General features: G+C 37.3%; 1 long non-coding RNA gene across 1 annotated transcript in view; it reads right to left on the bottom strand.

Moving 5' to 3' along the window:
- Nucleotides 1-17,209: 17,209 nt before the first annotated feature.
- The window catches only part of LOC116276402, a 50,302-nt gene continuing 43,956 nt past the window's right edge, over nucleotides 17,210-23,555 (bottom strand). The window contains exon 2 of the long non-coding RNA XR_004185922.1: nucleotides 17,210-17,421. This is a non-coding gene — a long non-coding RNA (uncharacterized LOC116276402). The remainder of the gene's footprint in view (nucleotides 17,422-23,555) is intronic.

The raw sequence follows: 23,555 nt of genomic DNA, 5'->3' as shown, positions 1-23,555 counted from the left end.
AAAATTAGCCTCTGAGGACCTCTAAATAGTTCCTTTTGAACAACTCAAGGAATATGTGTCATCTCGGTAATTCAGAGCTAGGAACCAGAAATATAGGATTTACTGTCATTTTTATCTACTCTAAAAACATGCATTGTTCCCTAGAGATGAGAAAATTCTGTTTATTGATACTTTTGATGACTACTATCCCCACTCTCCCCCTTTCTAAAAAAAATATATAACTAGAAATCAATGGACAAAACTAGAACTTATTCCAGAGGTAAAACTGATATTGGATGAAATGGAAATTTTTTATGAGCACCATACCTTGGCTAACCTGCATATCACCACACCCAAATGTGCAAATTCTCAAGGGTATTGAGCAATCCTTACCCCTTACCTAAATTTGGTACCTAAAATTGAGGAGATCAGCAGCAGTTATCTTCTGATACACCAGCTATATCAATCATTTTCTAATGGCATGTCCCCTGCCCTAACCTGCCACTGAAATAAACTATTATCCTGGATTTTTTCTTATCCTTTATACTTCTGAGAACAGGATCATCCAGGAATGGGTTAAATGCTTTAAAGACATGGCATTGTCTCTTCCCAAAGGATATTACTTCACAGTGAAAGTGGGTAGGAAATAAGCTGATGTCCTTTGGGTCTCACTGGAATTATTGGGTAGCCTATCCTCTAAAAACACAGCTGTCTTGACTTTGAACCAGTGACCCATGTATGGTGCTGATTCTTCTATAGCCAAATTATATAGGTCTAAGAATCAATCACTTTCAAATTTTGTTTTCCATACCAGTGAATCTAAACCTTGGTATCCTATAGATTTTAGTGACCAAGAAAATGACACCTCCGGTCAGACACACAAAAATACTTAGATTAAATAGTAGTTGAAACTGTCATGTGAACATTTCTAGTTTCTTGGACCACTGATTGAACCACTGAGAAACAGTCCCAGTATTGCCCAAATTGATAAAACTAAATATAAAGAGATAATTGGCTTCTACTATATTCCATGCCAACAGGGAGTAGGTAGATTTCTGGAACTCCAAGGCTTACAGGGCAACTTTTTTGTATCACCATATCCAAAGGAAAAGGTTAATGGAAAATGACCTCAATTTCATATTGGCAAGATGGCCAAGAACTCAGACCCCCCAGGAACGAAGATCACATCTTTTGAATAAATTCTCTATACAGCTGAGGTATTATTTAAAGGCTAAAGAAATGCAGGATGTGTGGCAGTAAAAATACTGGTCCCCTCTCTTTTTTCTTTTTAAACATGAGAATAATTAATGTAGTCATTGCTAACTTGATGGTATCCTTTTATCCCACTAGTATATATTAGGAGAATTACTGGTGGTTTTAGCTACCATTTAATTTACAGATCATGAAAGGGTACGAAGTAATAGGTATATGAGAGTGTGATACAGGTAAAGGAAGAATTAGTATCACCTGGACTGTGTGGATGATGTAAACAAAGGACTTTAGGGAGTCTTCATGATATCACAACCACTGAATTCAGGGACTCTATATGAATTTGAATTTCTTACTATAGATAAGGCAAATGCATTAAAGTTGTATGCATGATTACTGGATCATGTGAGATGGTGGCATCTGTATATCTGTGAGGAAGAAAGCCAGCTCAGAATACCTTTTAGCCACCTAATTTGCACGCAGTCTATTTTAATTCTCTCTAACCAACCAAATTAAACACCCTTTTAAAATAATGCATTATAATGCTTATGTATTAGGTACAATGAGAAGGAAAGGAGAAAACATCAAAAGGCACTAGTTACACCTTGCTTAATTTCATACCCTTGGTCCCAAGGTAATTTCCCTGATCTGTGTATTCCCTGATCTGTTGCAGCCTGCAACAGATTGATCGCAATGACCACTCTAGAACCAAAACTTGACTATTGTTTGGACCCTATTATCAGTTGCTTGTTTTATGAAGAAAGTGGAAAGGGTTCAATTTGGGTCTTAGAGCATCCTCTCAAGGTGTGCTTTGCAGTAACCATACCTGGATGAGGCCTTCCTGAATGTACCCCTCACCGCTCTCAGCTCCTGACCATTAGGAAAAAAAAAAAAAAAAAAAAAAAAAAGCTAGCTTCTTATCGTTCTGGTATCTCTCTCCCAAGGTGGAAGACTTTTGTTTTTAATTGGTTCAAGTTCTTTATCTTACATACACAAATTTGGCAACATTGAAATCAAAACATCTCTCTTGCCAGATCCTGCTAAGCAGCTCCGAATCCTCTTTATCTATTGTATATTTCAAACAAAAATGTTAGCATCGCTGCTACTTCTCTCTTTCTCAAGGAGTTGCAGATGAGAAATGTAACCACATTCTTCAAATAGACCCTTGATACAGAGGCTAACTGCTCTTACCATTCCTTCCTCTAGCCAGGATGAAATGGTGAGAAACTCACTTTGAGGTAGGAAGGGTGAGTGCATGAAATCAAAGGGTGACGTATACTGAACACGACCCTTGAGCTGGCTGCTGTGTCCAGACTCCCTCTTCTGGATATAACTGCACTGCCCAGGTTTCCTGTTCTGAGAAGCAGGTATAACCTCTATAGACCAGAAACGGCCTTATGACCAAAAAGCAGACAATCCGCAAGCTAATTGGAGAAGTATTTCATAGCCTGCTAGCAAAGATGAGTTGAGGCAATTCACTGTTAACCCATGGAAAACAGAGCTGAAAGAGTAGGCGGAACTTGCTGGTCAGGAGCAGACTGATCAGCAAGTATTTGGAGCACAGCAGAATCCTGAGTAGTAGGACAAAAACCCTCAAATCTGAGTAGTAGGACAAAAACTCTCAAACTTCTGCTGCTATGAGCCCATGATTTACACACAGAACGACTACTAATTTAGACACAATGCAACACAATGGATTACTTGACCTTTAGAATTCTGCGTCTTGATTTTTTGGATTGCTCATGTTCCTAATCCGTGTGTATCTTTATTTGAGAAATCTTGAATTGAATGGATTTATATTCTATGCACTAAAGAAGCCTAACTGAATAGGTGCTTTAAAAATTCAGTTCAGTTCAACCCATATTTATTAAGAACTTTCTAGGTTCCAAGCTGTGTCCTAGATACTGCAGATACAATGATAAATAGTTCATGAAAGCTTCTGGTTCCAGATTTCTCATTGTCCAGCACGGGAAAGAGAAAATTTCTTCATTGTATTATCTTTGATATCATGTATTAGTTAATTTTATCATCACATAAATTCCATAAATAAATTGTATTCTCACTTAACACATTGTGAAAAGAAGTTCTGAGGGATTAATTTTCTTACCTAAGACTACAAAACTGGTAACAAGCAGAAAGATAATATAACCTTAGTTGTTCTTATTTAAAATTCAAGCCACCCTCAATACTCCTTGCTGCCTCTCTCACAATAACAACTATTTAATGTATGTTCTATGTTTGACTTCATTTTATCTTACTTAAATCTTACAAGGAAGTCTTACTATTCACTCCCACCTTATAGATTTTTTAAAAATTATTTTACAGAGCGTATGATACAGATGGCAAAGTGACATATTTAGTGGAGTTATGGCCAAAACTGAGACACATCTCCTTGAAAAGAGTTGTAGGATAGTAGGGAGAAAGCATAAAAGGGTACCATGACCATCTAGTTCCCATCTTGAAATGTTTCATCTGTGTTCACTTGCACCTAATTTAATTGCAAATTAAAGTAAGGCCCTGTATCTTCTTATAGGTATTCTATAAATAACTTCTTAGGTATCCTATAATCTACATGAATAATCATTTAATTGAATTACAATTCAGAATAGACAGAAGAGTTACCTAGTAAGGACATCCGAGTATCCTTATCCTAGGAAGAAGCCTATTATCCTAATATCTTAGTATGGTACTTTGAATTCTCATTGACTATATTATTTGTAAATATAACTATTTTAGGAAAGAGATGACAACCCAGACATTTTTACATGCCTCCTTGGTATTCACTTCTTGCTTTATGTGTTTCAAAGAAGGAAAGGAGTGAGTAATGCTTGGATTTGAAAGCCAATGTACAAGAAAGGTATGAAGGGGCTTGCCAAGCAATTCCACCTACAACCTAAATCTCTGTTAATTTATTAATTCAACCTGTGGCCTTGAGCACTATCTATAAGCCAGGCATATTGATGAATGTCCTGCTTCCAAAATCCATATAAGAGCCTCATGTAGGATCTCATGCGTTCATTTACATCTTATTCCATTCACCTTATAGTTGAAATAACTTTGCCTATCGAACTGTATGTATTAAGTAACAGTGTTTGTATATTAGATATTAGTGTCACATACAATTCTGAAATGGAGCTTCTGATTAATATGGCATATTCAGAGAAATGAACTTAGTTGACAAAATTAAAATTAAAGGCTAAGGAACTTGACATTTTAGTTAGCCTTAACACTTAGGTGGAAAATTTTGTGATTGTATTTAAGATTCTTGAAGTATGGAAGATAACTCATGGATTTCCAATTTGCTGCTTCTTAGCAGCTCTAGGTTCCAAATTGAGAGTAAGAAAATTGAGCCAGACAGTATGGAGCGTTTCATCCTCCTCTGCCTTTGTAAATGGCAGCTTCTCTGTCCAGAATGTGTTCCTTTTCCTGCTTTTTCACTTAATGGTGACTAACTTTGCTCCACAGTTCAGTTTCAAAAAGTCTGGGAAGAATATCCTAAAACTATCATCCCTCCCCACATCTGGGGAAGATTACATTCCTCTAGGATTCCATTGTGAACAAGTAATAAAATGATCACAGAACTGATTGCCCTGTATGGTAATAAGTTTCCTCATCTGTTTTCTTCTCTGTCTTAAGTTATGACTTGTTCTTTCATCTGGTTCTGTACACCAGGAATATTTCTGCAACCTAGTGAGCACTCAATAATTGCCTATTAAGTAAATGAGAGAGGATAAATAGCTCACCCAAGGTCACGCAGTTAGTGGCTAAGTTAGATTTGAATCTGAAGCTTTTTCCATGTATGCTTTCTCATTGTGAAGTATTTTCAAGATAAAGTAAAAGATGCTAATTGGATAACATCGTAATACAGGCTCTGTGTGGCAAGAGCATCCCAAGCTCTCATCTTTCAAAGGTATTGTTTATGTTCTCTTTTTTGCAAAAAAATGTGAACAGCGCAGACAATAGCAGTATGATTAGCAGACAAAGTGATTTTGGCAACATAATCTTGCATGAAGAGCTCCTCTAATGCAAATAATTGTAAATAAAACCTAGTGTGCGATAATTATACTTTTAGTATACATTGATTGGGAAATACACATACACACAACTCCTTGTAATAGTTCCACATTCCCCAGAGATTTGCAACCCACAGGTTGAGAGTAACGAGTTTAGTTGAAAAAAAATCACTGAACTGAAAGTAGAGTAACTTGACTTATGGTTCAGCTCTGTTACTGCCTATAGGACCCTAGACAGGGACTTGACCTCCCAGCTCTTTAAGCCTCCCAGCTCTTTCAACTATAAATGAGGCAATAGACTGAAGACCTTTATGTCAGGCTGTGCACTGCACTGCTCCACGCTCCCCAAAGTGATGTTCACATAGATTATAATGCAATGATGCCCCTTGTAGCCATATAATGCAATAGCATTGCTTAAGAAATTTGCTCCCTTAACAGGTTGACTCTAGATTTAGCCTTGCTCTAAATAAACAGTCAAAGATTTCAACCATGTCTTCCTAAAAGTATCGGCCATCCTCATTATCCTCTCATAGTCTTTCACAGCCAACTTGATAACTTGGGAAGTACATCAGGCAGTCCTCTGTTCTGATTAGACATTGATACTTTTTATTTGAACCATTCCGACACTTACACTTTCTCTTTCCTGTTGCCTCCTAGCTCATCTCCCCTCCTCCAAAATCTTTATCTTTACTCTTTATGGTAAAATGACAAGGAATAGGTCTTTTGGAGTCCCTTGGGAGTCTCTCTAAGGTGAACCAGGCATTTTAAGGGATTGTTAAAAGCTCTGAGGCCTTCCTCCAGAGCCAAAAGTACACTTTTTCTCTGAACCACATCTGGCCCTTGTGTCAGTTCCAAGAGAAATAATCAGGAAGATTAGAGATGATAATGACATATTAGCTTATCTCTTCCATTCCCTGGTTTGCTCTGGAGAAAGGATGACATTGGAAAGGAACTCCTGTCTCCCTGTTCCTCCTGTGGCTCTCACCATTAAACTCTGGAATGTGTCTCTTATTTCTCTTCAAAAATAATTTCTGAAATATAATTGTTATAAAAAACACATTTAGAAGGAAGGGGGAAAAAACACATGAGAAGGAAGGGGGAAAAAGAAGTAGCAAGCAGGAAGGACCAACCAAAGGAGTCAAGAAAATGCAACACTTGGGGCATTGTAATAAATAGTCTCACATTATTTTATTGAACCTTCTTTTTAAACTTTTATTCTAGGTTCAGGAGTACACGTGCAGGTTTGTTACATAGGTAAACTTGTGTCACAGGTGTTTATTGTACAGATTATTTTGTCACCCAGGTACTAAACCTAGCACAAAATAGTTATCTTTTTGCTCCTCTGCCTCCTCCCACCCTCCACCCTCATGTAGGTCCCAGTGTCTGGTATTTCCCTCTTTGTGCCCGTGTGTTCTCATCATTTAGCTCCCACTTACAAGTGAGAGCATGTGATATTTGGTTTTCTCTTCCTGTGTTAGTTTGCCAAGGATAATGACCTCCAGCTCTATCTATGTTCTCACAAAAGACATGATCTCATTCTTTTTATGGCTGGATAGTATTCCATGGTGTATAGTTACTACATTTTCTTTACCCAATCTGTCATTGATGGGTATTTGGGTTGATTCCATGTCCTTGCTATTGAGAGTAGTGCTGCAATGAACATACACATGCATGTGTCTTTATGGTAGAATGATTGATATTCCTCTGGGTATGTACCCAGAGGGTACATTGCTGGGATTGCTGGATCAAATGGTAGCTCTGTTTTTAGCTCTTTGAGGAATCCCCGCATTGCTTTCTACAATGATTGAAGTAATTTACAGCCCCACCAAATGATCTATAATCATTTCAAGTCTCTTCTCTCCATATCTCAGAAGATTCTTCACAAATCCCATTCTTTACTCCTATTTGTGCATTGTATACATGTCCCATCTTGGCCATTCTAGTCTGAATATCATAGCTTTAAGTCCAGTGCCAACCACCATCAGCCCATCATGATGTCTATGTCTTTCTTTGATGAAGTTCATAAGATTAATAGACTAATTGGATCCTACCTAGTTGAAAAATTGGTGACCTTGGATCAACATTCCACCTACATCTAGCTAAATGTGGCCAGTTACAGAGATCTAAGAGCCAGTATATATTAATCTGGGAAAACTCCATTTCCTTGTTCAGACCAACTTAGGTTTATATCTAGATTTGTCTACTTATACACTGTCTGACCTTGAGCAAACAGCTCAATCTCCATAAGACTCTACTTCACCCTTAAAACAGGAACAATAATAGCATAAGAGCTCTTCAAAAAGTTTGTAGAAAAATAGAATTAAAAGATAAATAAAAATATAAACTTTATTTCTCAACATAAGCTCTATCAAGTTCAAGAGACTTTTGTAAGTGAGGCTACCAGCCATTTAGTCTGTCTCTAAAGAACTGAAAGTCTTGGGAATTTAACCATATCAATGCAATATTTTTTACATTATTAACTGAAAAAAAAATGGGTGTCCTTTACGGATGTTTTAAGATTGAAAAACAAAAAGAAGTCAGAAGGAATCAAATCAGGACTGGAAGGTGGATGCATAATAATTTCCCATCAAAACTCTCAAAATTGCCCTTTTCTGGTGAAAGGAATGAACAGGAGCACTGTTGTGGTGAAGAAGAACCCCATGGTGAAGGTTTCCTGGGTGTTTTTCTGCTAAAGCTTTTGCTAACTTTCTCACAACCCTCTCATAATAAGCAGATTTATAGTTTTTTGGCCCTTTGGACAATCAAAAACCAAAATACCTTGAACATCCTAAAAAACTCTTACCATGACCTTTGCTTTTGGCGAGTTTGCCTTTGCTTTGACTGGAACTCTTTCCCCACTTGTTAGCCATTGTTTTGACTGTGAGTTGTCTCCAGAGTCGTACTGGTAAAGCCATGTTCCATCTTCTGTTACAATTCTTCAAAGAATGAGTTCAAGATTTTGATTCACATGTTTAAAATTTACATTAAAAGCTCCATTTTTGTCTGTGGCTGATCTGGGTGCAATGGTTTTTGCTCCCATTGAATGGAAACATTGAGTTGAACTTTAATTGTTCAGTCATAATTGTGTGAGCTGAAGTTAGTAAGAAGTCTGTGGTGTTGGCTATTGTTTCTTCTATTAATCATCAGTACTCTCCAATTAGGACAGAAACAAGATGAAGTTTTCCCTCACAAATTGATGAGGATGATCTATGGCTGAGGGATTCATCTTCCATGTAGTCTTGTCCCTTCTTTAAAATGAGTTATCTATCTACAAATTGTTCATTTCTTTGGGTCACTGTCCCCATAAACCTTGTGTAAAGCATTTAATCATTTCATTGTTTTTCATCCAAGCTTCATGATAAATTTGATGTTTGTTCTTCCTTCAATTTTAGCAGAATTTATGTTGCTCTGATGGGATCTCTTTTAAAACTGATGTCTTATTCTTCTTTGTGCCTCAAACTGCATTCTGTTTAAACATGTTATAATGAGATAGCACAAGTTTATTTTTGTGAGAAAACTGTTTGGAATTCATGAATAGTTTTTTATAATACATATTTTCCATAAACATTTTTTGAAGTCCCCTCATGTAACCAGACCAAGCCGAGGGTCGGGCTGCTTATTCTTGTGGCCCAATAATGAGATGCAGATGAACTGGGAAAGAAGGGAGTTTATTTCTGCAACCAGGTAAAGGGAGTAGGCCTGGAAAATATTGCCAGACCAACTCAAAATTACAAAGTTTTCCAGAGCTTATATACCTTCTAAGCTATATGTCTACGTGTAAATGTGCATTCATCTAAAGACATACGTGGTTAACTTCTTCTGATCTGTAACTAAGATCTGAGTCCTGAAGACCTTCCTCTGGAGCCTCAGTAAATTTGCTTAATCCAAATGTGTCCAGGTGCTGGAGTGTACCCTTGTTTTGTCTCCTGCTAAATCCTGGAGGTTTGGGGAGTTCTTTAGACCCCCAGTAAACTTGTTTGTGGAGGTCTGGGGAATTTCTTCAGGCCCCCAATAAAACTTGTTTGGGTCCTGTTAAGAATTCCTTCATTATCTTGTCATAGACCCATTTCAAGACCCAGGAAAGACCTGGGCAAAACTCTTGGTGGGCGTTTGTTACATTCCAGACTTTGTAAGGGCACTGGGTCTATCAGCTTTTAATATTTAACTTCACCACTCAGTCAATGCTAAAACAGTTGTTACAGAGGCCTGCATTAGTGAGACGTGACCTGCCACACTCATTCTTTCTTCATAGAATTGTTACAGGAAGTGACAAATATGTAAATCATGAAGCATTTATTAACTAATCAAAACCACTGACTAGTATTACTATTTTAAAAGGTTGTACTTCCAAGGCTGTAAAAGAGAAATTTATCTTCTTTATCTTCATTTCTTCACCTAATTTTTATTTATCTTTCAGTTCTCAGCTCAGCTATCATTTCCTCATTTGCTCTGCAATCTCTATCACCTAATATGCTTTAAGATCTTTTTTTTTTTTTTTGAGACGAAGTCTCACTCTGTCACCCAGGCTGGAGTGCAGTGGTGTGATCTCAGCTCACTGCAAGCTCTGCCTCCCGGGTTCATGCCATTCTCCTGCCTCAGTCTCCCGAGTAGCTGGGACTACAGGTGCCCGCCACCATGCCTGGCTAATTGTGTGTGTGTGTGTGTGTGTGTGTGTGTGTGTATTTTTAGTAGAGACAGAGTTTCACCGTGTTAGCCAGGATGGTCTCGATTTCCTGCCACTGTGATCTACCCACCTCGGCCTCCCAAAGTGATGCTGAGATTACAGGCATGAGCCACTGTGCCGGCCAGCTTTAATGTACTACACCTTCCCTTTCAGATTCTTTATCAAGCACATATCATACTGTATTAAAGTTACCTATTTACTGTCTATCTTTACAGCTAGTATATAAAACACCTTAGGTTACAGAATGTGTGTTAGTCACCATTATATCACCAGGAGATAGAACATCATGGCATGCAGTAGTGCCCAATAAGTACTTATAGACTAAATGAATGAACAAACTTCATAAAATACCACCTCACCTCAGAAAAAAATTATATTGGGAAATGTAGTTCCGTAAGAAAAATAGAAGCAAGTTCCATCTAAATGTCACTAATTATCACATTCTGGTTGAATTAAAACCACTATTTTCTCCTTCAGGAGTGTTTCTGATTAACTGTGTGACTTTAGCCCAGGAGTCACCAAGCAGAAAAGCAAAAGTTAAAGTAGGTTTGTAAACTTTATCTAACAGATGACAAAATTATTTGCTTTTGCTGTGTCTTCATTTTCAAGAGTAGCCAAGATTCCCACTAAGAAAGAGAATTCAGGAGTTTATATTTCACCTTTGTGAGCAACTTCCACCTCCTCCATCAAAGCTCCATGGTGTCACTGTAAATACCCACTTCCTGATGCAGGCAGCTTCTCACTCATTGTTTCTATTTTGTTAAGTTTAGAGGTCATGAAGTTCTCACTTGCGGGCTTTGTGTTGGGCATGCAAGGTGCAAGAAAAAACAGCAGACTTACTTCCACGAAGAGCTTTTTGCCATTTGTAAAAACCCTCTTTGTGAAGACCAACAAAAGAGGCCATGACTTTGAAGTGATGTTAGTCTTTTAAATATTCAATACCATATTTGTCCAACAGGAAGGCTATTAGAGGTTTTCTAGAAGTAAATGAGTAGAATGCTTCACTGACTCATACTCAAACTTTTCCCCAGCTACCTTACCTTAGGTTGAAATAACTTGCAAAATGGGGAGACAGAGTACTGGGCCAAAGACAATGGACAATGTATGTATTTCCTGGCCGGGCGCGGTGGCTCAAGCCTGTAATCCCAGCACTTTGGGAGGCCGAGACGGGCGGATCACGAGGTCAGGAGATCGAGACCATCCTGGCTAACACGATGAAACCCCGTCTCTACTAAAAAGATACAAAAAACTAGCCGGGCGTGGTGGCGGGCGCCTGTAGTCCCAGCTACTCCGGAGGCTGAGGCAGGAGAATGGCGTGAACCCGGGAGGCGGAGCTTGCAGTGAGCCGAGATCGGGCCACTGCAATCCAGCCTGGGCGACAGAGCGAGACTCCGTCTCAAAAAAAAAAAAAAAACAAGACAATGTATGTATTTCCTAATCAGGCATGCGGTAAAGATAGGACATGCTATAAAGATGGCCCGTAACGCTGCCTGATTACATGCACCCACCACTCATGCTAATTGTAGAGCAATCCATATCGCCACTATCAGGGTTAGTGGGCAGCAACAGCCCTACTACAAGGTCAGACTTTCTCAAGCATGTGCAGAGCTCAGTGTGAACTATAATTCTGACTTGTATTTTTATCTTTTCTCTTGGAAAAGACAGTCACGAAGCAGTTCCTATGACTTTGTCATCCCCATATCCTACTCAAAATGATTTAATAGACTGGTTATGCAAATACTAAAGGTTGGATTAAAATATATGAGAAGTGCTTTGCAGTCATTTCTATAACATTCATTGCTGGTGTTTTAAAATTCTTCTCTCTGAAGAATTCAAGCCATATTGCTGGCATTACCTAATTCAACCTGCCAGTGCTGAGGGAGATATCAGGTTAATATCATTCTTTTCTGTTTCATCTCAAGGGAAACTGAAGCATGGAACATTGTCCAGAATGTACATGAATCCATAATACACAAAAACTAAATCAGAGAAACCCTGGAACCCTACCCAGAAAGTTCAACTAGAATGCCTCATGTAAAATTGTTATCAATGTCCTAACTGAATGTTGCAACATTACAGCACAGAGCTTACACTACCCTCATAATATAAAATTGCAGCACCCTTATTTGGTAAATAAGAGAGGCTCTCAAAGCTCTCAAAGTAGGTTGCGAATCAGTTCTAGGGTTGAGGCAGTGCCTCAGGGCACAGCAATGTTATAATGCAGTGTTTTCCAGAGTGTGTTCTAGAAAAAAAACTCAAACGATATTTTACAAGAAAAGGTCAAATAAATATAGGAATTGCCACATGTATTACTCCCTTTGAATATTTACACTAGCATACAAAAGAACTTTGAGAAACCCTGCAGAAACCCTGCAGTACAAGAAATATGCCAATAAGATACGTATCATTTTTCTTTGTAAACAATGGAAGTAGGCTTTCGTTAACCAGAAAGAAATTTTTTGGAAGGATATTGGACAGATTGCTCATGGATTCTGCTTGGGAATGAAGAAGCCCTCTAGAAGGACAAGAACCAGTCAAGGCTCACATGGGCATTATAACCAAAATTTATGGATCTTCTTTAGGCCACGTCTGTCAAATAACATGACTCCAGATTTCTTCCCCCTTCCATGCCCGTGTTTATCGTTACTTTACTTTAGTTGACTAGAGAGTCTGGCTGGTTTATTGGGGAATGGGAAAAAAAAAACCCACCTTTGACAAGAATATGTCACTGAATTACAGTTTGACCTCAAGTAAATCACTAAATGAAGTGATTACTATGCATAATGCACAAAATTACTTCAACAATTGTTTATAGCTCCAATATTATCATCCAAGTTGAATTTTAAGCCTTTAACATGTCTTAATGGTCTTAAGAAACCTCCCGAATGTTTCTTTGGTTATTTTCCCAAACCTCTTTTTAAACTGTGCTGCACTGTGAGGCTCAAAGCAGTTTAGTTTTATTTTTCTTTTTAGTGTTTTCTCTGGGAAATCTGAAATGTGGTCAAAATAAAGCAAAGAGGGACCTGACCTCTAAAATGGAAACTTTTCACTAAAAATTCCTCTTACCATAAAAACCAGTAACAAAAAATAGGTGAAAAAACAAAGATGGAACTTTATTTTAGATTTTGATTCTAAGTTCCAAAACTATATGCTTCCATAAGATGGCCATGCCCCAACATTTGCTTGCTGTCACACATGATAAAAAGATTAGTTGCTTCTTTGGCCAGTTTAGGCTTAATATTCCCTATAAATCTCTAATGAAAATAAAATCGTAGTCAGAAAGAAGGAAGCTCTCTCTTCAACCTCTCCTTTTTACCCCCCAAAAAAGGAATATTTGTCATGTTTCAAGTCACCAGTTGAGAGGCATTTCCAAACTGTAGGTTATCAGTGCATTAAAAATGAAATAAATGGGCCGGGTGCAGTGGCTCACACCTGTAATCCCAGCAGTTTGGGAGGTCGAGGTGGGCGGATCACCTGAGGTCGGGAGTTCCAGACCAGCCTGACCAACAAGAAAAAACCCCGTCTCTACTAAAAATACAAAAATCAGCCAGGTGTGGTGGAGCATAACTGTAATCCCAGCTACTCGGGAGGCTAAGGCAGGAGAATCATTTGAACTCGGGAGATGGAGGCTGCAGTGAGCCGAGATCGTGCCATTGCACTCCAGCTTGGGCAACAGAGTAAAACTCAAAAATAAAAATTAAATAAATAAATAAATAAATAAATAAATAAATAAATGTGACACTTTTCTTTTCAACTTTTATCCACACAGTCATTGCAACAAAATGACCCATGACCTTTTTTTATTTGCAAGGAAGCTCAGCCATGCCTTTGATATTCTCTGTCTCCTGTACCCTTTGTGTATCTTATAAGTTTTTCCCTTTTGCCATAAACGTTCTTATCTCTTTCTTCTTTCTATGCAGATAAAGACAAAAGACGACCATGGCCTTTTCCCCTGAAAACAGGCTTAAAGTTACATAAGATTCTAATATTAGGATAAGTGGTAGAAATAGGTTGCCTCCAAGTCAAACAACCCACTCTAATTGAGTTTACGATATTTCTACTTGGAAGATTGGATTCAATGTACTAACAGTGAACTCTGAATTTGTTTCCCTTTGCTGTGATTTCTGTATGAAATATGATATACAGAATGGTGTCATTCTGGTTCAGAATTCTAAAATGGATTTGGGTAGCACTCATTCTAAGAAAGACTGCCTGCACAACCTGCAACCTTGAAAAAAAACAGTAACTTTGTTGAACCATTGAACTGGACCAAACTGCCACAACACCAACATCTGAAAAATAGCTGAATTTCAGCAGTGCTGCAACTCTTGAATAGCAAAAACCAACAAACTATGGACTTATGTTTAAGCCAGTTGCCTTCACCAATAACAGTTCTTTCAAAACAAGCTTATGCAATCACCCTCTGCTTCCTTTTAAAAATCCCTGCCCCATTCCCTCTCTTCAGAAAACAATTTGGCTTCCAGCCAAGTCTGTGCCTCCCAAATTGCAGTTCCTAACACCCCAATAAATGCCTTGTCTTATTCATTTGCAGTCTGTTCTTTCACCTCTTCTTAGTTGACACTTGTTTGTATATTCATTTCTTCAAAAATTCTTATTAATAAAGTACACTAATGTGAACTAGGAGATACAATAGTATAACAAAAACCTGACTATTGACCTTGGAGAGCTTGAAATTCTATAGACGATTCAAAAATCAACCATATGTGGAAAGATAATATTTTGCTAAACAACCAAGTTGATGTTTTTTTCTCAAAATTATCCTTTTTGTCCCAGGAGAGGATTAATCAGCTTGAAAAAAAATAGTAAGCTGAGTTTCTGAATGGCTTTTTTGAAAGCTAATTACAGGAATAATTGCCTTGAAAGCCAGTGAGAAGAGGCTTAAAATGAAAGCTTGACTCTGAATAGCAAGAGTAGGCAAAATATTAAGGAGGTGGGTGCAAAGTTTATCCATAACTTTCTATTAGAATGACATTCAATGAAGTTGATGGTCATAGCACCCTATATGCACCCCATCTTTTCTCATCTCAGACAAAAAGCATTTAATAAGTATTTCCACTTTTTTTGCCTGGAAATAGGAGCTTCAGAACTGAGAGAGAGAGCAAAAGAGTAAACCTGTCGTTAGTATGGATTGCACAGAAAGGGCCCCTTGACTCTGCTTCCTCTGAGGCAAAACCACAGAAAATTAGGCTAGAGCATGATCTCCCTGCCTTTGTTGCATCCTGGAAAGAAGGCAAGATTTGCAGGAAAGCCAGATTCTACATGGCACCACAACCCCGTGGCTAAGATGTCTAGGGAAATGGGCCTGCAGGCAGCCTCACAGAGTGCAGCAGACTCTAGTGGGATATTGTCTTAGTCCATTCTGGTTGCTTTAATGATGTACCACAGACTGGATAGCTTATAAACGACAGAAGTGTATTTCTTGCTATTCTGGAGGCTGTAAATTCCAAGATCAAGACAGATTCAATATCTGGAATTAAACCACTTCCTAGTTCATAGATGGTACTTTATCACTGTGTCCTCGCATGTTGGAAGGATTGAGAGGGGATTTCTCTTGAGCTTCTTTAATAAGGGAACAAATCTCATTTACATGGGCTCCACCCCATGACATAATCACCTCCCGAAGGCCTTACCTCCTAATACCATCACTTTAAGGGTTAGGATTTTGATATATTTTGTGGGGGCACCAACATTGACCATAGCAGGAATAGAAAATCAACTAAGTTTGAAAGCAACCTTCCTCACTCCCAGCCCTTGCCAACCAAAAGAAAATCAAGTCCTAAAATCAGTCCAGTAGGTCTCCAGGGTAGGATTGAAATGGGACAGAGAGCATGGATGTCCCTATAAGAGATCATTGCAGGATCAGGAGTAGCAGCAAGAAATTCCAGCATAGGTAGGAAAAAATTGATCTCAGCACAGGTTATAGAGACTAGAGAACCACTGTGAACAAGGTATCCCTTTCCCTCTCAGATCCAGGAACTCATATCCTCCCAGGAAAAGGGAAGGAGATGGGGGAGAGAAGGCCTTTAAATTGAAAGAATAGTATTTTTGTGAAAGGGACTAAAAAAAGTTGTAAGAAGATTGTAGTAAGATCTAATTGCACCACACATGGAAATGGAATCCTAGGAGCTAAATCCTGTTGGACAGAAGTGAAGGAAATTATGTCTTTGTAAACATTTGTACTTTGTGACTATGAACATTCATAATAGCACAATTTATAATTACCATATAAAAGTACTATAAAGAAAAAGTACAAAGTGTCATGCAAGTGTACAATAGGTCTTGTCTGGGGTCTATGAAGTGGTTTCATGGACTCTGTAGAATTGACATTTGGGATGAGACTTGAAGGATGTATGGCAGGTATGCAGGAAAATAGAAGAAGAACACTTCACACACATGGAACAGCAAGTGCAAAGTCCTCAAGAAGGAAGAAGTATGATATATCATCGGAAGAGAAAATCAGCCAAAGAGGCTGTAAGATAGAGAACATACAGAGGTGCAAGAAGAAAGCAAGATACAAGAGTTGGGGAGGAGGAGCAAGAACCAGATCCTGCAGGAACTCTTAAGCCTTATTATGCATCTTGCTCTTTGTGCTAAGGATGACCCCTTGAAATATTCTAAGTGTGAAACTGATCCAATTGCATTTATGTCTTGTAAGTAGTACTCTATCAAAATATGAGAAATGGATTATAGGTGGGTAATGATAAAGGCATGGCGACTGTTTGGGGGCAAGTGCAGTGGGGGAGGGATGAGATGATAGAAAAGGACAGGAATAGAGGTGAAATGCAGATACATGTGAACAAAATTAAATGTTAAAAATCAAAAGGACTAATTGAAATGAATTGCAAATAGGAGTGGGGAAAATGTAGAAGGATTCTGTCCTTGACATTAACATTGACAGCCATATTTGAACATTCTTAGAAATCTTAGTATTAATACTACCAAAATCCTATTATTCCTTTTCATGCATATGACATTAATCCTGAAAATAATAGAAAGAATATCTATAGATATTCTATTATAAATAATAGAAAGAATATCATTCATGAATTGTGCTTCATCTGACTTCCTAAAGATAATGGTTTATAGTTCAAAGTTTAAAAAGCAGTTTATCTAAAAGAATGCTTGAAAATTACTGAAGATAAAATTAACCAATCATCCTATACTTAAGCAAGCAATTTAAAAACTTGTTTTCAATTTCCAGGTTATTTTTAAGATGTAAAATGACAATTTCCATTGTACGTTTCTCTTCTACTAGGAGTAAAGTAGTCCACATGTGCACAAACAAACCTTCAAATATGCAGAGTTATCACACACAGAAGTAATTTATTGCCATTTTTCCCCTTAGCTTTCTCTTTGGTTTCCCTTAAACTTCTCATTTGTTTACTCAAACTTTAAGAATATAAATATGCTCAAATGGGGTAAAATACTGTACTTCTTTTCAGTGTTCAGGAAGTGGAATATGTACTTTCAGAACTTCTTTCTTTTCAAAGTGGTAAAGTAGACACATCTGTACATCTGTGGGGTAACAAAGAGACACACATTAAAAATTCTGTGCTTGTCTAGACTTAATCAAACCCATTTCACAGTAGGTGTTAAATGCTTCTAATTAAAGTATTTAAGAAATTTTTAAAAATTCAAGAATCGTAGCAAAATGTAAACATTCAAAAATCAAAATTTTTATTTTCTACAGGCTCCACTTTGGTCTCCATAGTAACAAGAATATTTACTGGCTTGATTCTCTAATTGATTTTATGTATATATATATATATATATATACACACACATATGTATTATATATAGAGAGAGAGAGAGAAAGAGAGAAAGAAGAGAAGTATTGGCAGAGAAACAGGCTGTGTAATCTATATTCTTTCTTCTCCATGCTTCCCCACATTTCTTGCTCATAGCCTCCTAACCAAAATAGATTGATCTTTTCCAGGTGGTATTAACACTTCCAGGGTACTCTTCAGTGGGTGTGATGGACTGGAATGAGAAAGCGAACCGCTTCTCACAAAGGGGATAGGCTACAGAATTTGACATATTATTATGTCACTTGCCAAAATGGGATAAATTGCAAGACTTCCCTTCCATTAGACCGGACAGACACCCTCCCTTTTATTTAAGCTAAAGTATTGCCACCTGAACACATTTATCTGAAGACCACACTGCACAGAAAGGCAAAGATGACTCCATAGAACTGGTCTGTCTGCTTTCTTTCGTGGATGGTAGTTAGGAATTAAAAATTAATCTCATTACAAAGGCTTTTTCCATCTCACTCCTTCAATTCTTTCTCATTGCTTCAGCTGTGCCTCACTGCAACTCCTTTTTATGGTTATTCAAAAGGCACACCCTTGTAAGTCCTCCTCAACTTCATTTTTCTTGATCTCAAACCAGGAAAAAAATTAAACAATTATTTTCTCAGTGTTCTATTTAGACAAAAACCACTATAGAAAAATGAAAAAAGAAAGATTCAAGAGACTTGAGAGTGAAACAAAGAAGTGAAATAAAAATCAAAGTTTGAAGCAATATGGTACAGAATTTTAATTCACCTTGAGGATTATTCATTTCAAAGCTCTAGTGAATTTTCTGACTGTCATATGTAGTTCTATTCTCCCACAACATTAGAATGCTAAATGCAATGCTATCATAGGAACTGATGACTCAGAGGATTTGTTCGTTTATATAAACTGTTTATCAGAGGAAGTATTTTGGAAGGTGTGTCTTACTCTCATCTGAACTCCAGATTATTATTTCACCAATCTCAGTTGTTATACAAACTTCTGATAGCAATGTATTGGGTGTTACAGAAGCAGCCACTTCCCTTCACAATTTTGTAGAAATATAAAAAGTACTTTGTTTTCACTGTTTAGTCATTTTAATTGCTCAAGTTTATTAATGATATATGACTTTATCTCATTCATCTATCATGTTAAGCTAGATTATAGTGTTATAATAAACAACTCCAAAATGTCAATCACTTAAAATAACACAAGCTAATTTATTGCTCATGGCACATATTTAGCTTGGTTTGGTAAGGAAGACTTTGCTCATGATAACCGTTCAGGGCCCCGGGATGATGGAGTTGACCACTTTAGGATGCTACCAGTGCAAAAAGAGGTTTGAGGGACTCCATGGTAAGGGAAAGAAGAGCTAGAGAATTAAGCACCAGCATTACATGGTTCATCCTGGAAGTGATACTGCATACTTTTGCTCATATTTCATTGGCTTTTAAGTGGTAGACAAGTAGAAATCAAGGAAACCCTAAAATTGACAAATATTGATAATGTCTACATCATCCCTTCTTCTCCATATTAAGCTATTTGGAGTTGTACCTCATAGCAACAGGTCCTAGGCGGCTCACATGATTCCTGCCCCCTGCTGTTGATGCCCTATATAACCCTTCAGGCTTTGTGTTTGGGCTGGACCTGCTGATATGATTTGGCTCTGTCCCCACCCAAATCTTGCCTTTAATTGTAATAACCCCCCCATGTCCAGGGTGGGGCCAGGTGGTGAAGATTGAATCATGGGGGTGGTTTCCCCCATACTGTTCTCGTGGTAGTGAATAAATCTCATGAGGTCTGATTGTTTTATAAATGGGAGTTCTCCAGCCTAAGCTCTCTCTTGCCTGCTGCCATGTAAGACATGTCTTGGTACCCCTTCACTTTCCTCCATGATTGTGAGGTCTCCCCATCCATGTGGAATTTTAAGTCAATTAAACCTCTTTCCTTTATAAATTACCCAGTCCCAGGTATGTCTTTATTAACAGCGTAAGAACAGATTAATATACCTGCATATTAGTTTGCCAGGGCTGCAGTACCAAAGTACCACAGAATGGACAATTTAAACAACAAAAATTAATTTTCTCGCAGTCTTGAAGGCTTGAGGTCTGAGATCAAAATGTCGGTAAGGTTAATTCCTTTTGAGACCTCTCTTTTTGGGTTATTAATATCCATATTCTCCTCGTGTCTTCACAGGGTTGTTCTTCTATATGTGGCTGTGCCTAATCTCTCCTCTTCTTATAAGGAGACCAGTCATATTGGATGAGGGCCTACTATAATAAACTCATTTAAGCTTACTTACCTCTCTAAAGGCACTATCTCCAAATTCAGTCACATTCTGAGGTACTGAGTGTTAGAGCTTCAACATGAATTTTGGGAAGTACACAACTCAGCACAACAACCTGTGACATGTCTCTATCCAGTAGAATATGGCAAAGGTGATGGGGTCTTGTGGATGTAATTAAGTCCCAAATCAGTTGATTTTCATTTAATCTAAGGGAAAATTATTCTGGATAACACTGAGTTAATCAGACCTAATCCATTAAAAGGAAGACTGAGCTTTTCCTAGGAAGAGAAACTCCCCTCATAGCCTTCATGAAGTAACCAGCCATGTGTCAAAGACCTGTAGATGACCTCTAGGACCTGATGCAACTACCAGTCAATAGCCAGCAAAATTCTGGGGCCCCCAGTCATACAGATGTAAGAAAATTAATGTTGCCAAAAACCTGAAATAGCTTGGAGATGAATTCTACCCCTGTTTGGCCTCCAGACAAGAATGCAACCCTGCCAGCACATTTATTATAGCTGTGTAAGATCCTGAGCACCAACTGAACTGTGTCCAGGATCCTGACCTATGGAAACTCTAAGATAATAAATATGTGTTTTTTAGCTGCTAAATCTGAGATAATTTGTTACATAGCAATATAAACTAATACATAGCAGTAGTGACTTTGTTCCCATTTGAGGTGTAGCAATCTGACAACTTGGAAATGTGATTTTAGGCAATAATTTACTCAACTTTAAAAAGTGTTTCAATGTGTGTGTGTGTGTCTGGTTTAGCAGTCTCATTCCTAGTTCCTGTGATGCCTCTAACATTATTTTCCCTTTGCCTCATTTTTCTTTCCTAATGTTCATTATCTTTCTTTTATAACTTTATTATTAATATTATTTTTGATTGACAAATATTAACTATATTCATTTATGGAGTACAATGTACTGCTTTGATATATGTGTACAGTGCAGAATGATTTAATCAAATTAGTTAACATGTTTATCACCTCATTTACCTATCATTTTTATAGTGAGACATTTTAAATTTGCTCTTAGTTATTTGAAATATGTAATACATTATTATTGACTATAGTCATCTTGCTGTGCATTAGATCTCAAAACCTATTTCTCTTGTTTCTTCAAAACTTTGTAGGCTTTGATCAATAACAACCTCCAATTCTCTCCTTCCCTACACTCTCAGCCTCTGGCAAGCATTGTTCTACTCTGTACTTCATAAATTAAACTTTATTTGATTCCACATATAAGGAGATCATGTAGTATTTCTTTTTCTGTGCCCAACTTATTTCACTTAGCATAATGTCCTCCAGCTTCATCCATCTTGTTGCAAATGACAAGACTTCTTTTTTTAAGGCCTAATAATATTCCATTGTGTAAATATAGTCATGCACTTCATAATGATGTTTTCATCAATGACAGACCACATATAAGATTGTGGCCCCACAAGATTAGAATGCTGTATTTGTGCTGTAACTTTTCTACAGTGAGATGTGATTAGATACACAAATACTTACCATTTTGTTACAATTGCCTAAAGTATTCAGTATAGTAACATTCTCTGAAGGTTTATAGCCAAGGAGACATAGACTATACCACACATCCCAGATGTGTAGTAGGCTATACTCTCTAGATATAAATACACTCTGTGATGTTTGCATAACAATGAAATTGCCTAACACCACATTTCTCAGAATGTATCTCTGTTGGTAAGTGAAAAATGTGACTGTATGTCACATTTTCTTTATCAATTTATACACTGATGAACACTTACGTCGTTCTCATATCTCGGTCATTGTGAACAACGTTGCAATGAACATGGAAATGCATGTATCTCAACATGTTGATTATATTTGTCATATATATTTATGTGCTCCACTATTGGGTACACATATATTTACAATTATTATGTCTTCTTGGTGAATTAGCCCCTTTATCATTACATAAGGACCTTCTTTATCTCTTTTTATAGTTTTTGACAGTCTATTTTGTGTGGTGTAAATATAGTTACCTCTCTTCTCTTTCAGTTTCAAATTATGTGGAATATCTTTTTCCATTTCTTCATGTGCACTCTTATGTGTGTCTTTATTAGTAAAGTGAATCTCTTGTAATTAGCATATGATTAGATATTGCTTTTAATCCATTCAGCCACTCTACATCTTTTTGTTAGAGAATTTAATCTATTTACATTCACAGTAATTATTGATATGTAAGGAACTGCTATCATCATTTTGTAATTTGTTTTCTGACTGTTTTCTGCATCTTTTGTTTCTTTCATCCTCTCTTACTCTCTTTCTTTGTGGCTTGATAGTTTCCTGTAGTGGTTTGCTTTGAATCCTTTCTTTTTGTATTTTGTGCACTGACTATAGGTTTTTTCTCTGTGGTAACTATGAGGCTTACATATCCTCAAAACAGGCTACCCTAAGCTGACAACAACTTCACTTGAATCACCTACAAAAAATTCTACCTGTTCACTCCCTCCCTCCCAATCTTGTATGATTTTGGTGTCAAATTTTACTTTTTGTGATTTGTATCTCTTAAAATGTGTTGTAACTATAGCTGTTTTTAAAAATCTTGCCTCTTATTTTTCCTAATAGGGATAAAAGTTATTTATACACAACTCTTAAGAGTATTAGAGAATTCTGCATGTTACTAGGTATTACTTATACTATTGACTTGTTTACTTTTATATGTATTTGATATTAATTAGCAGCCTTTCATTTCAGCTTGAAGAACTACCCTTAGCTATTCCTGTGAAACAGGCCTAGAGGTCATGGACTCCCTTAGGTTTAGTGTGTCTGTGCAAGTTTTATATCTCCCTCATTTCTGAAGGGCAGTGTTGCTTGGTAAATAACTTTACCAGAGTAAATACTTTGAATATATGATCCCACTCTCTCTCCTGGTCTGTAGGGTTTCTCTTGAGAAATCTCCCAAAAAGCAAATTAGGGCTGCTTTGAATGTGATATGTTTCTTATGCCTTGTTACTTTAAGTATTCATTGTCTTTAATTTTTTATAATTTGTGATATATCTGGTGAACTCCTCTTTATGTTGAATTTGATCAGTGATCTCTGAGCTCCTTGTTTCTTGATGTCATCTTTCCCCAAATTTGGGAAATTTTCAACTATTATTTCTAAAAATATGTTTTCTAGGCCTTTTCTTCTCTCTTTTCCTTCATTCATTCTTATTACGAGGAGGTTAATTTGTGATGGTATCCCATAATTCCTGTAGGCATTCTTTATTTATTCTTTATTTTATTTATTTATTCTTTATTATTTATTTATTCTTTATTCTTTTCTTTTCTTTTTTTTTTTTTTTGAAACAGAGTCTCACTCTGTGGCTCAGGCTGGAGTGTAGTGGTCTAATCGTAGCTCACTGCAACCTCCGTGTACCAAACTCAAGTGGTCCTCCCACCTCAGCCTCCCAAGTAACTGGGACTATAGGTATGCTCCACCACACATGGCTAATTTTTCTATTTTCAAATGAGTTTTTTCTTTTTTTCTTTTCTTTTTTTTTTTTTTTTTTTTGAGACAGAGTCTCGCTCTGTCACCCAGACCCAGGCTGGAGTGCAGTGGCACAATCTCCACTCA

This window comes from Papio anubis, chromosome 1 (assembly GCF_008728515.1).
Source record: "Papio anubis isolate 15944 chromosome 1, Panubis1.0, whole genome shotgun sequence".
In the NCBI taxonomy this organism is placed as follows: Eukaryota; Metazoa; Chordata; class Mammalia; order Primates; family Cercopithecidae; genus Papio; species Papio anubis.
The sequence above is the reverse complement of the archived record's forward strand: the minus strand, read 5'-3'. Positions and strand labels throughout refer to the sequence as shown.